The following is a 13414-nucleotide window of genomic DNA, read 5'->3' as shown; positions in this document are numbered from 1 at the left end:
GCTAGCACACCTCTCTCCTAAATCCCAGTTCCTATTCGTGCCTCAGCCCTCATAGTATTCCCTTTAAACTCGAACAGGTTTGCAGAGATTCTCCAGCCATATTGGAATAGCATCTCAGCATCGAGCTAAACATGGGACCTGCCCGAAACCCAGGCGAAGGTGATTTTAATCACATCAAACTATATGGTTCCAGAGGCGTTTCCAAGTCTCAGAAACTTATGATGTATACATGTAGACTGAAGTGACGAATGAAAATTTGTACCGAGGCTGGTGTTTGACACCGGGTATCCTGAGCACTAGGAAAATGCACTAATAGGTGGGGAAGGGGAGGGGGGCATGCCAGGGTATTTCGTGCAGCTCTGCAAATCCACTGCGCCAGGGTGGCGTAGTGGTTAGTGCATCTGCCTGCTGAGTAGGAGACCCGGGTTCGAATCCTGGCCTTGGTACAAATTTTCGTTCGTCGCTACACTCTGTATAAATACATTAATTCTTGTATGAAGCAGACTAACACTCAATAACAGCCACTGTTCCTAGGCGTCCGCAGCTCATGGTCGTGCGGTAGCGTTCTCGCTTCCCGCACCCGGGTTCCCGGGTTCGATTCCCGGCGGGGTCAGGGATTTTCTCTGCCTCGTGATGACTGGGTGTTGTGTGATGTCCTTAGGTTAGTTAGGTTTAAGTAGTTCTAAGTTCTAGGGGACTGATGACCATAGCTGTTAAGTCCCATAGTGCTCAGAGCCATTTCAACCATTTTTTGTTCCTAGGCGGTGTTAAGAGGCTGCGAGTGTGTCGCACGGTTCCTTGTTTGAATGTCGGACATTCTCCTTCGATACACCGGCAAATCGGGGAACGTCTTATGCTATAAGCACGTCCAAACACAGTAACTCCTTTCAACCATTCTTTCAGATCTCCGCGTCCACTAACTTTAAAGTTGCGCCGGTTCCATACATCTTACTACCACACACATAGACGCACACACACACATACCACTTCACTACCATGACTTAGCCAGTGGTGAAACGGTAACATGATCAGCTGGTAGCAGTTCTACTGACAACATGACTCGTGCACATGATGTTATTTATATATATTTGACGATGCTGGTGCTGATTGGGCATTTAACATTTGACGATGCCACTATGGCTACAGTACATTAGGACTTCGTTTTCATAAAACAGATCTGATGGTGGTCATTATAGACCGAAACCGGTAATCAGTTAACAAAAAGTTTGTGACCATAGACGTAAATTAAAGGAAACTAATTGTATATACGGGTCACTGTTTTATTCGCGACAGTGTCGCAGCTTGTGTATCTACACCATTTACTGCACTCCAAAGCAACCAGTATGCTCTTATGACTTACATTTTGATCTGTGGCTTTTATTTGTAGATCAGTAACTGCAAGTAACATATATCCCATTTCGGTCCGAATTTTGGCGATGAAAAAAAACCTGGTTACTTTCGTCTAGGATCTCTTCGTCCTGTTAGGTACCTCATAAGTGGATAGATAACGTAGACATCCCAATAGACTTACGCCAGTGGCACTGTAGCCTGATCAGGGTTCAACTGTTTTATCAAGGTAGGTAAAAACAATAAAAATTTATGCGAAACGTATCTTTTTTCCTTGTTGATGAGGTGACATGTCTGAGGAGTAATTATTCGAAGCGGATTTCAGTCTGGAGAGAAAATTTATATCCTTTGGCTGCGATGAGATGGAGCTTCGTGCATTAGTGGGTTTTCCGGAAAACGTTTCAAACAGCACAGATAGCACATAAGCTGAGACACTCCCTACGTTGGCACCCTTAGCTGGATAGGAGGTTTCCCCAAAATACGAGCACTGTGTGACGTTACGAGGACTTTCGTCATTGTCGTTAGCTGCTGAGAGGGTTGGATCAAGGGGAACGCCACTGGGTGAGAGGCAAGCAGACAATTTGAAAGGTCTCTGTTGGATTCCTTTCATGTTAATTTCTTAAATCTGTTGTCATTTACGGCATACATTCCTCTTCTAAATTTACTGTGGTGTTTCTGACTATCTGAGAGGAGACTGAGCAGAGAAACGTGTTACTTTTACACATAAACAAGAACGATCTGTCACACTACCACACTTTAAAACACAGTTTATATGTAATTGATGTCACAGTCTCATACAGAACCTACATCCGCTTTCTTTTATATACTGTATATGATAAGATACTGTCATCCCCCTTCCCTTGTGTGTGAGAGGATGAATGAGCAAATGTAATTCTAGTTGCATGCTTGATGGTAGCAGACAAGCCTGTCTGCTGTAGAACAGTAGGACCAACGTCGGAACAGGTAGCTACGCTTTCTAAAAGCAGAGAGGTTTCCATTCTTAGTATGTTCCTGTCCGTCCCTTGTCATGTTGGCATAGGAAGCTGTCTCTCTGGTCACTTCCGTTTGTATCTGGGAAGCACGCTCGGTAGGAGCGCAGGTCAGTCTGTCCATGGCGAGCGTCTGAAGTGGTAAGATCTCCGGCTAAGCGCGTCTCTGCTAAGTCCGTAGGACAATGGATTTCTTAAGTCCAGCCTAACTGAAAATTTAATCACCTTTATTTCAGGTTTAGCTCTAAAATATCTAATGTTACCTTAAATTGCAACGCAGTGTACTTCGAATGTGAAGTTCAGAATATCTTCCGGTAGTTGCTTTGTCACTACTTTGTGAGTAAAGTGGAACCACGTGTTGATCAGTAACTCTAAGATCATCAATCTTAAATGCGAATGTGCGTGAGATTACAACGTCTCGTCTTGACAACATTTTTTCAATATAGCAACTTTTCTTTATGTTCAACCCACGTGGGGTGTACTTTGTGAGACCAGTACCATGTGCTTATACAATTGTTTGACCCATCAGGTTAATAATAAGACGATAGTAACCGGTTCGAGGTTTTTCTTTAGTAAATTGCGTTTCGATGTAATTTATTTTAATTATCAAAATTATTGTGGAGTTACACTCTTTGTGTAAACCAAGTTGACCACGTGAAGCATGTGGTGTAAGCATCAAAGTAGCCCTCAGCTATTCTTTTTGGGAAGATTTCACAGAGAGTTAGTATGAATTTAGTATACCAGTGTGTGGTAATTTGATGACGGACAGGATTGCGCTACGAACGTAACTTCTTTGGGTGAAAATTGAATCGGTTGGTTGTGGTTAATTTCCTCTTGCGTATGTTTCACCGTTCTTTGTGTGGTATTTTATGAATGCAGTGTTGTATGCAGTCTCCCAATCTTGGCTCCATATTTGATGTGTTCCGTAAGATTACAAACTCACATTTTCACAATCCTAAATAAGGCACTAGTTTAGTTATGAATCAAGTTTAATATGCTGAAATTTCAATGATAAATGTTAAAATAAATTTCCAAATATAAACTGATTTATTTCTTTTTATTTAAATTCTCTTTTATATATATATATATATATATATATATATATATATATATATATATATATATATATATATATATATCACCGGTTGTCGTATGACTATTAAAAGATTATAATTAATGTTAGTCTGGTTGGGAATTTGGTAAGCTAGACTGGATACCTGGTGAAACAGTTGCGCAGTAATGCAAGGTTAACTTTCCCAGACAGCTCACAGCTTTTAACCCACTTTTATGATCTTAAATATCAGCACCACTTTCAGAAGAAAATAAAGCAACAACATTACACATGGCGGCCCTGTTCTGTGATTCCGCTAGACTCTGGAATCTCTGAAATGTTGGATTGCGAGCGTTGTATAATCTTAATTTTTTTTCCCTGCAGCACTCAAACAACTTCTGCGTTGTTTCTGAGCAGACCTTCAAAAGATTCACGTCGTTGTTGAGCGGTGTTGTGTTGTTTGTCTTGTTTTGTTTTCTATATTTGTGTGTTTTATATGTATGTGTTTTTTTTTCTCGCTTGTAAATTGCACTGACTTCAGTCAAAGATATAAATTTGTTTTCCGTGTGAAAAAGTGCGTACTCGGTTGGGTACCTTTCGTGTGACTGTCGTAATTTTTGGGGGATACATTTATTCTGATAAATTGAACTAATGTAGACAAGTAACCAAGCTAAAAGTAGGCGGTCCAACAACTTAAGCAACATGGACCAAGGGGATAATTTGATTTCGAATATTAACACGTCGGACGGTTCCGAAAATGCAGTGGGGAATACTTCAGAGGAAATGCAAAACAGGACAAACGGGCTCACAGCAGAGCCAGAAATTAATTTGCCTCCAACTAACCAAATTGATTTGGCAGAACTCATAAAAGCCTTATAGCAACAAAATAAAGAAAACGTAGAGAAATCAGAAAAATCGTTCCGAGAACAAAAAGAATCATCCGAAAAATCGATCCGAGAGGTAGGCGAACAAATGACGCAGAAATCTGAAAAATCGATCCGAGAACTAGGCGAACAAATGACGCAGAAATCAGAAAAATTGATCCGAGAGCTAGGCGAACAAATAGACGAAAAACTAATCCAGCAGACAAATAAAGTCGACAAGTCGATGCAAAGAGTGTCCAATGATATCTCACAAATAACAAACAATCTGGCAAGTGAAATAAAAGGTGATATTATGAAAGAATTAGGCCATACATTTGAACAAATCGATGATCGTCTGCAAGCCTTAGAACAGGGCAAGCGGAGTCGCAATGTGGAATCGAAAGAGAACGAGGAACAGCTACTTAGGAATTTCCAAGATCTGAGAGAAGAATGCCAAAGGGAATACCAGCAGGTACTCTCCAGGGTGCAGGAGGCGGAAACGCATTGTCCCGCGTGCGTTAGCAACACAGTAGCGGACAACAGTCAAGCGATTCACGCACTTGAACATCAAGTAGTACAATTGAAGCAGACTGGGGCGGAGGACAACAGACAAATACATGATAAGATTGCGGCATTAGCGGACATCGTAGGCACGATGAAGGTGGCGGAGAGCGATAACAATACTACACCGGTAGCGGTCGTAGAGACCGAAGAAGTGCGTTCGCTTCTTAGATTTCAGAAGGGACAGTTCGAAGTGAACAGGCGGCACAAAGCTGTAACAGGCGAATTACAAGAACGCGTGGCGCATCTGGAAAGCTGCATGGGCTGTGATTCTGAACTCGCCAATAGCACTAAAAATAGCTGTACGGACAGTGCAGAGAGGGACTCCGGCCACGAGGGAGATTTTGACGACAGGGAAGAATGTATTTTGAGGGGCAGACATGAGAAAAATAGAAACATTCAAGGGCCTCGCCAGGAGGAAATGCGGGGATTTGATTTCAAACATTTCCTCACAAAAAGGAATACGTCCATGAGCATGGCTCGAGCAATTTGAGTTCTGTCTTCCCCCTGACTGGGCAAGTTCACATAAGATAGAATATATGTGTGGCTATTTGGAAGGCGAACCGGCTATTCGCATGAGGTCGGCAGCGCGTCACTGCAACTCCACTCGGGATTTTCGACAAGCCTTTCTGTCTGCCTATTGGTCGGAAGCGGCACAAGATAGGGTGAAGCATGGCATAATTATGCTGCCAAATTTGAACCAGTCTGGTTTTGGCAGCCCAGCACGCCTATTCGACCACATGCTGCAGGCAAATCAATTTCTATACGGCCCATACGGGCCTGCGGAACTAATTAGGATATGCATCACCAAATTGCCGATGCACTTGCGCCACGTCATTCTTGCGGGACGATGCAAAGAGGACGTGGAAACGTTTAAGACACTTCTCCAAGAGTTGGAATACAATACAGGAGAATGCCCGCCTAATCAAGCACAAAGTTATTACGGGGCACAGCAGCGTGACCGAAGTCGTGGCCGTAGTACTAATCAACGGCGTAACTGGTCGTCGCGATGCGAACGGAACAATAATTGGGACCGGCCGTATAGAAACTGGGGTAACACTCGCGAGCACAGGTGGAACAACGGAATTGATCGAGGACATGGACAAGATCGTGAACGCTACAGGTACAGCAACCAGAATCTATACTACGATGAACACTGTGGGAATAGGATTGTAGGCGGAGCACCACATGATGTTGAAATTCGGCCGGCCAACCCTTGACATAATCCAGCAAATGGAAATGAACAAAATCGGCAATGACAAATGATCAGCGCAGAAGGCGCCCAATTGGAACAAATGAGCGACATGGCAAATGAGTACACAGGGTATATAGAGAGGGTGGTGAGGAGAAAGAATTGATTAGTTTAAATTTGTGACATATGCATTTTGAATAATATGTTGGTAAAAATAATGATAAAGATGTTTCTGTGTGATTGATTGAAGTGATGTTTGCGGTTTTTTTCTTTCCTTGTGCAATTAGGATTTAGGTTGGTTCAAATGTGAAGATAAAAGGTTTCTTTGTGAACAAGTGAAATGCTGTTTATGGTTTTCTGTGTAAATTGAAAAGAGTCGCTCCTGAGAAAAGCAAGATCTGTGTTGAATTAATGCAAAACTCAGGGGAATATCCGATATGTGGGTATTATGGGCCTGGCAAACCCAGGTCCCCAGCTGTTAGTAGCCTTGTTTCCGATTTTCTGCTGTCAGTGCTACTATCTATCTATTACCATTCTATATCTGTCAGTATAAATGAGGATCTCTTACTATAGTATGCGTGCTGTATGAATATTTTAAGATAGGAGAACTCTGACAAAGGAATGAGTAAGTTTGGAATCTTGAAAACAAGATGCGATAATACAATTGTTTAACCAATGGCTCCCCAATATGCGATGATATGTTAATATTGATGATATATGTCTTTTTTGTTCTTTATAGCTGAGTACGTAAAGTGCTGCCTGTGGATTTCGTAAGTAGATTGATTCCCTTCAAGGTGAAAGAAGAATTGTGGTTTGTGTAATTTACGTGGCCCTGAAATATTATTGTGGTAGTCAAATACGAGCAGTTTTTCAGCAAATGGAGAATGGAACAGAAATATGGATCCTTTCTGTAGTCATGATTGATGTTGAGCCAGAGCCTGAAAAATTATTCTGCGTTAATACTTGTCCTAGAAAAGCGACGTTTATGTGTTTTGCTGATGCTGTGAGCATTACAGCTTACTGTTTTCGCTGGTGCGGGATGCACTGCAGCCTATATGATTTGTACTGAGGAAATTTCCCTCTTGAAGGTAGAGGAAGATTAAATAATTTTGATTATGGGACCGAAGGAAAGCTTGGTTTAAGGTAATAAGGATGAAGCAAAACATTTGTCTTTTAAACTACAGGAGGATTCGGATCTTTTGTGTCTGTTGTAAGTTCAACATATTAAGATGATACTGTTTTACAGAATAGAGGTGACCACAATTTTGCCATTCATGAGAAATGAATCCAGAATGACCACCACAGGCGAAATAACTGATCTGGAAGCGAAAGGTAACTTAAAGAAGGAACGAAATGGGTAAGAAAATGTAGTATAACCTGTATAATGAAAATATTTTTACCCTTCTCAGAGTCATCTGCATGATTAATTCTTGTGATAACGTAATTTTGGATGAAATTGTCTTACTGTTTTATGTATAAACATATGAGTATGATAAATGTATAATTGCGAGTCTCTTATCAGGTGTGTCAACTGGTATAAATGTTTTGGAGTGCAAATAACCATTGTTCTTTTTACTATGTATGTTTAAGGAAAGTTTCTCCATATTTATCATGTGACAAGACATATGCCGCTAGCGTCAAGAAGAGGACGAATTAGAACAATGTTGTAGTGGTATAAACACTGCTTTGAAGTAGCATTGAAGTACTTGTTGGATTAACTAGTAGTGGATTGAAGTAGAATTTTGAGTAATACATGTTTATGGGTAGTTAGTTTGTAGAATAGACAACAGGTGTGCATGTGTGTGTGTAAATAACATGTGAACCCTATGCTGCCCTGACCTATAGTTGCACAAGGCATAATCCTATTCATTTTAGTGAATTAATAAGTAGCATTTGATTTATTAAAACGCAAGTGAACTACATTAGTGATGTGGATTTAGATATTATATTGTCAGTTCATTTAATTTTTATTTTTATACTGTCAAATCATTTCACTTTTATTTTTTTATATTGTCAAGTCATTTGACATTTATTTTTCTATTGTCGATTCATGTAACTTTTTCATTTTAAAAAAAGAATAAGTTTCACTTTTGTTCTTAAAAATTGTGAAAGACAATACTAAGCAGTATTATGTATGACATTTTGTAATCACATAACTATGATGAACAATTTCTGTGAATGCAGTTGAGAACGTGAAAACGAACCGGCTAAACTCTTACGAGACAGCGGGAGCAGCGAGGAGGAGGACTAGGTGTTAACAGGTGGGTTTCCCAGCAGGACATACTATCAGCCGGGCCACTTCTGGAGCACGCTCGCCAACAAAAGAAGGGCTGCAGGGCAAACACTTTCCCTTGCACCCGGAGCTAATGGCTGGCCGCACCAGTGCGACCCTTCGTGGAGGATGATGACCTGAGATGGCCAAGCGGTCCACCATGCGGAAATCCATCTGCTGGCAACGCACCACACGCACGCGACCGTGATGAGACGGCCGCGGTGAAACGACAGAAGACATGGGATAAAGGGGCGTGGAGCCTTTTGACAGGTACTGTCCAGAGAAACTTGCAGGCATCAACGACGACTATCAACATTTCCTGGCGGATGCCCACTGTCAAGCGACAGTAAATTATAGTTCGATGTTCTCTGGTTGCTAAGGGTGGCACAAAGAAGAGCCATTAAGTGTCATCCTTGCCCAGGAATATCAAACCGGCGAGCCAATAGAGGATAACTCAAGAACGCAACAACACAAGGGGCATGGAGCCTTTTGACACATACTGTCCAGAGAAACTGGCAGACTTCAACGACGCCTATCAACATTTCCTGACGGATGTCCACTGTCAAGCGACATTAAACCATAGTTCGATGTTCTCTGGTCGCTAAGGGTGGCACAAAGAAGAGCCATTAAGTGTCATCCTTGCCCAGGAATATCAACCTGGCGTGTCAAACGAGGATACCGCACGAATTTGACAACACAAACATGGAACCAAATCGAGATGTACATGACAAGGGCCACCAAGAGAAACTTCATGAGAGGACAGAGACGGCGGGATTGCACGCTACAGATGGACAAAAATCCCTACTGACTGCTGCGGCGACGAACCCCCCCCCCCTTCCCCTTATATTGTGCCTCGGAACAGTGGAAATACTGAGTGTGTCAGTGAACAGTGATTATACGGTTCTTAGTTCAATGCATATACGTGTGTTTCTGTCACAGAAACTTTAATTCGTGTGTTTTGCAGGGGTTCGATTTATTGGTGTTTATTAGACTTTGACTCTTGTATTTTGCAGGTGTTTTATTTATTTGTGTTTTTTTTAGACGTTGACTACTGTACTTTCAGAGTTGTTTTATTTCTCAATGTTTGTTTTTGTGTGTTGTATTAGGTTTGTGATATTTTTAGTTTCATAAATTCATTCCTGTGGCTTTGCTTCGTTTATCAGTCAGATAGCTATTCATGCTCATTGGGCTGTGATAGATTAGCCTTTGCATGGGGCATATTTATAGTGAGGAACCCCTTAAGGGTAACAATCACATAATTAATTGTAGTTTCAGTATAATGACACAGCGATCATTGTTTGCTAACTAACTGAAATATAGTAGAGTGATTAAATTAGCGCCACAAAGTTATTTTAATTCTACAAATTATTAGTTTTATAAGATATAGAATTTTTCGCGATAACCACTTTGTAAAACATGTTTTTTTTCACTTATCTTCTTTTTGCTTTTGCGGATTGTGCATTGTAATGTTCTGCTTTATAATACTGATGTTATTTTCATGGTTTTTTAAATTGCTGTGGCACCTTTGCTATTTTCATAAATTTTACTTGTTAATAAACAGTCATAAATTTTCCTGTGATCAGTTCGCTCTTGCAATGAGCAAATACTGGTGAACTACATAAGGGTAACAACCAGAAATTGTTCATATTAATGACACAGGAACCACTGTTTTTACTTGCTGACCGAATTAGGTCTACACTATCTTTTAAATAGGTGTCACAGATTCTTTTTATCTCTTTGAAATTGGTAGATTCTAAAGACGTGTTGAAATTATTGTGTTTTAGCAAGTAGCTGGTGACCTTTTGCCTTTTCTTTATATTTTTGATTTACGTTGGGTGCGAGAAGCCTGCTTGGGAATGTCCTAGCATGGCCAGAAAATTCCCTGCACTGTCTTTTCCCGGAGTGTTGGGGTTATGAAAGGTCTCGTTTAGATTCCTTTCATGTTAATTTCTTAAATCTGTTGTCATTTACGGCATACATTCCTCTTCTAAATTTACTGTGGTGTTTCTGACTATCTGAGAGGAGACTGAGCAGAGAAACGTGTTACTTTTACACATAAACAAGAAAGATCTGTCACACTACTACACTTTAAAACACAGTTTATATGTAATTGATGTCACAGTCTCATACAGAACCTACATCCGCTTTCTTTTATATACTGTATATGATAAGATACTGTCATCCCACTTCCCTTCTGTGTGAGAGGATGAATGAGCAAATGTAATTCTAGTTGCATGCTTGATGGTAGCAGACAAGCCTGTCTGCTAGAGAACAGTAGGACCAACGTCGGAACAGGTAGCTACGCTTTCTAAAAGCAGAGAGGTTTCCATTCTTAGTATGTTCCTGTCCGTCCCTTGTCATGTTGGCATAGGAAGCTGTCTCTCTGGTCACTTCCGTTTGTATCTGGGAAGCACGCTCGGTAGGAGCGCAGGTCAGTCTGTCCGTGGCGAGCGTCTGAAGTGGTAAGATCTCCGGCTAAGCGCGTCTCTGCTAAGTCCGTAGGACAATGGATTTCTTAAGTTCAGCCTAACTGAAAATTTAATCACCTTTATTTCAGGTTTAGCTCTAAAATATCTAATGTTACCTTAAATTGCAACGCAGTGTACTTCGAGTGCGAAGTTCAGAATATCTTCCGGTAGTTGCTTTGTCACTACTTTGTGAGTAAAGTGGAACCACGTGTTGATCAGTAACTCTAAGCTCATCAATCTTAAATGCGAATGTGCGTGAGATTACAACGTCTCGTCTTGACAACATTTTTTCAATATAGCAACTTTTCTTTATGTTCAACCCACGTGGGGTGTACTTTGTGAGACCAGTACCATGTGCTTATACAATTGTTTGACCCATCAGGTTAATAATAAGACGATAGTAACCGGTTCGAGGTTTTTCTTTAGTAAATTGCGTTTCGATGTAATTTATTTTAATTATCAAAATTATTGTGGAGTTACACTCTTTGTGTAAACCAAGTTGACCACGTGAAGCATGTGGTGTAAGCATCAAAGTAGCCCTCAGCTATTCTTTTTGGGAAGATTTCACAGAGAGTTAGTATGAATTTAGTATACCAGTGTGTGGTAATTTGATGACGGACAGGATTGCGCTACGAACGTAACTTCTTTGGGTGAAAATTGAATCGGTTGGTTGTGGTTAATTTCCTCTTGCATATGTTTCAACGTTCTTTGTGTGTTATTTTATGAATGCAGTGTTGTATGCAGTCTCCCAATCTTGGCTCCATATTTGATGTGTTCCATAAGATTACAAACTCACATTGTCACAATCCTAAATAAGGCACTAGTTTAGTTGTGAATCGAGTTTAATATGCTGAAATTTCAATGATCAATGTTAAAATAAATTTCCAAATATAAACTGCGGTTGTCGTATGACTATTAAAAGATTATAATTAATGTTAGTCTGGTTGGGAATTTGGTAAGCTAGACTGGATACCTGGTGAAACAGTTGCGCAGTAATGCAAGGTTAACTTCCCCAGATAGCTCACAGCTTTTAACCCACTTTTATGATCTTGAATATCAGCACCGCATTCAGAACAAATTAAAGCACAACATTACAAGTTCTTCAATGGCAGCCCTCACTGCCGAAGGAGCGCACCTGCTTACCAAATGTCGAGATCAAGGCTGGACTAGTGTGACCTGGATGCTGTCATTTCAGCAATTTCGAGTCCCATATTCGGGTTTTTTATTTTTATTTTCAGTTTGCTTAATCCTACGGTGGCAGGTTTGCTTTAGCAATAGATGATCGGCAGTTATGATTCTCATTTAGTCTATGTTGGTGTTTTTATTCAACAGAGTTTTCTCGCAGAGCAGAGAATTAATGGTGAACTGGGAGACGTACTGATCGAAAAACGGTAGTGTTGAACTTTGTTTTCATTTCGTTGGAAATTTGTGACTTTCACACCTATGAAATATCATCTCGAGAATTTTTTCCTTGTTGAGATTGCCGAAAACGTTGCCTTAAGTCAGGTGGGTGTTAAGTGGATGTTTTGTGATTCCGACACAGTCAGATTTATGTTATTACTATAGGATTGCTGTACGGCAGTAATGATTTGTGACACAGTTACATCGTTTTACATTTGTCTCTCTGTTTGAAACTAGGTTGACGACCAATATAAAACACTTTTCCACTGATATTGTAGTGCAGAGAATTGAGCGTGATCTGCTGAATATCAGCCCCTTCGCCGACAGCATTTGCAACAGTTAACTACCAAGGAAAGACCAGAAGCTGCCACTCACCGGCCACGGAATTCTTTAACGATATTTTAAATAAAATAAGCTTACTGTGAACAAGGAAACAGGTGATCAGCATACGATCTTTGACGAGACTTATTTGATCCTCTGTACAAACTATAAGTCTTTTGTATTTGCCTTTCTTAGTGTTTGCGAAGATGAAAAAATGGTTCAAATGGCTCTTAGCACTATGGGGCTTAACTTCTGAGGTCATCAGTCCCCTAGAACTTGGAACTACTTAAATCTAACTAACCTAAGGACATCACACACATCCATGCCCGAGGCAGGATACGAACCTACAACCGTAGCGGTCGCGCGGTTCCAGACTGTAGCGCCCAGAACCGTTCGGCCATCTCGGCCGTCTGCGAAGATGACGTAGCGAGTGGAAGTTGTACCAAGAATCTGTCACGTGTCGCCAAAGCTCATGGGCACATATACTCCTCACTTTTTCTCCTTGTTCACAGTTAACTAATTAACTTATTTTTGTTTCACATACAATGACAGAAACGGAGAGCGTAACATCATGAAGCAGAAGTCTGAAATTTATCAAACTTTGTGGAAATGAAACATCATGGCAGATTGAAACTATGTGCCGAACCGGGACCTTTGCCTTTTGCAGGCAAATGACCTACCGACTGAACTGTCCAAGTACGCATTCACAGCTTTATTTCTGCCAGTATCTCGTCTCTTACCTTCCAGACTTCACAGAAACTCTGCATACCTTGAGAGACAAGCGCTCCTGAAAAAAAAATATAACAGAGAGATGGCTTTGCCACAGCCTAGGAAAATTGTTTCCAGAACGGGCTTTTACCATGCAGCAGAATGTGTTGTTTTGGAACTTCCTGCCAGACCCCAATTGCGTGCCAGACAATGTGAAGTTCCTCACGTAATGGGTATTAAA

The 13414-nt window shown here is 40.8% G+C and overlaps 1 non-coding gene across 1 annotated transcript; it reads left to right on the top strand.

Moving 5' to 3' along the window:
* The first annotated feature begins 374 nt into the window (after positions 1-374).
* Positions 375-446, top strand: Trnas-gcu (transfer RNA serine (anticodon GCU)). Its single transcript has one exon. It is a non-coding gene; the product is annotated as a tRNA-Ser (tRNA).
* Positions 447-13414: the final 12968 nt, after the last annotated feature.

This window comes from Schistocerca nitens, chromosome 4 (assembly GCF_023898315.1).
Source record: "Schistocerca nitens isolate TAMUIC-IGC-003100 chromosome 4, iqSchNite1.1, whole genome shotgun sequence".
Classification (NCBI taxonomy): Eukaryota; Metazoa; Arthropoda; class Insecta; order Orthoptera; family Acrididae; genus Schistocerca; species Schistocerca nitens.
Note: the sequence above shows the minus strand (reverse complement) of the source record. Positions and strands in the feature narration are given on the sequence as shown.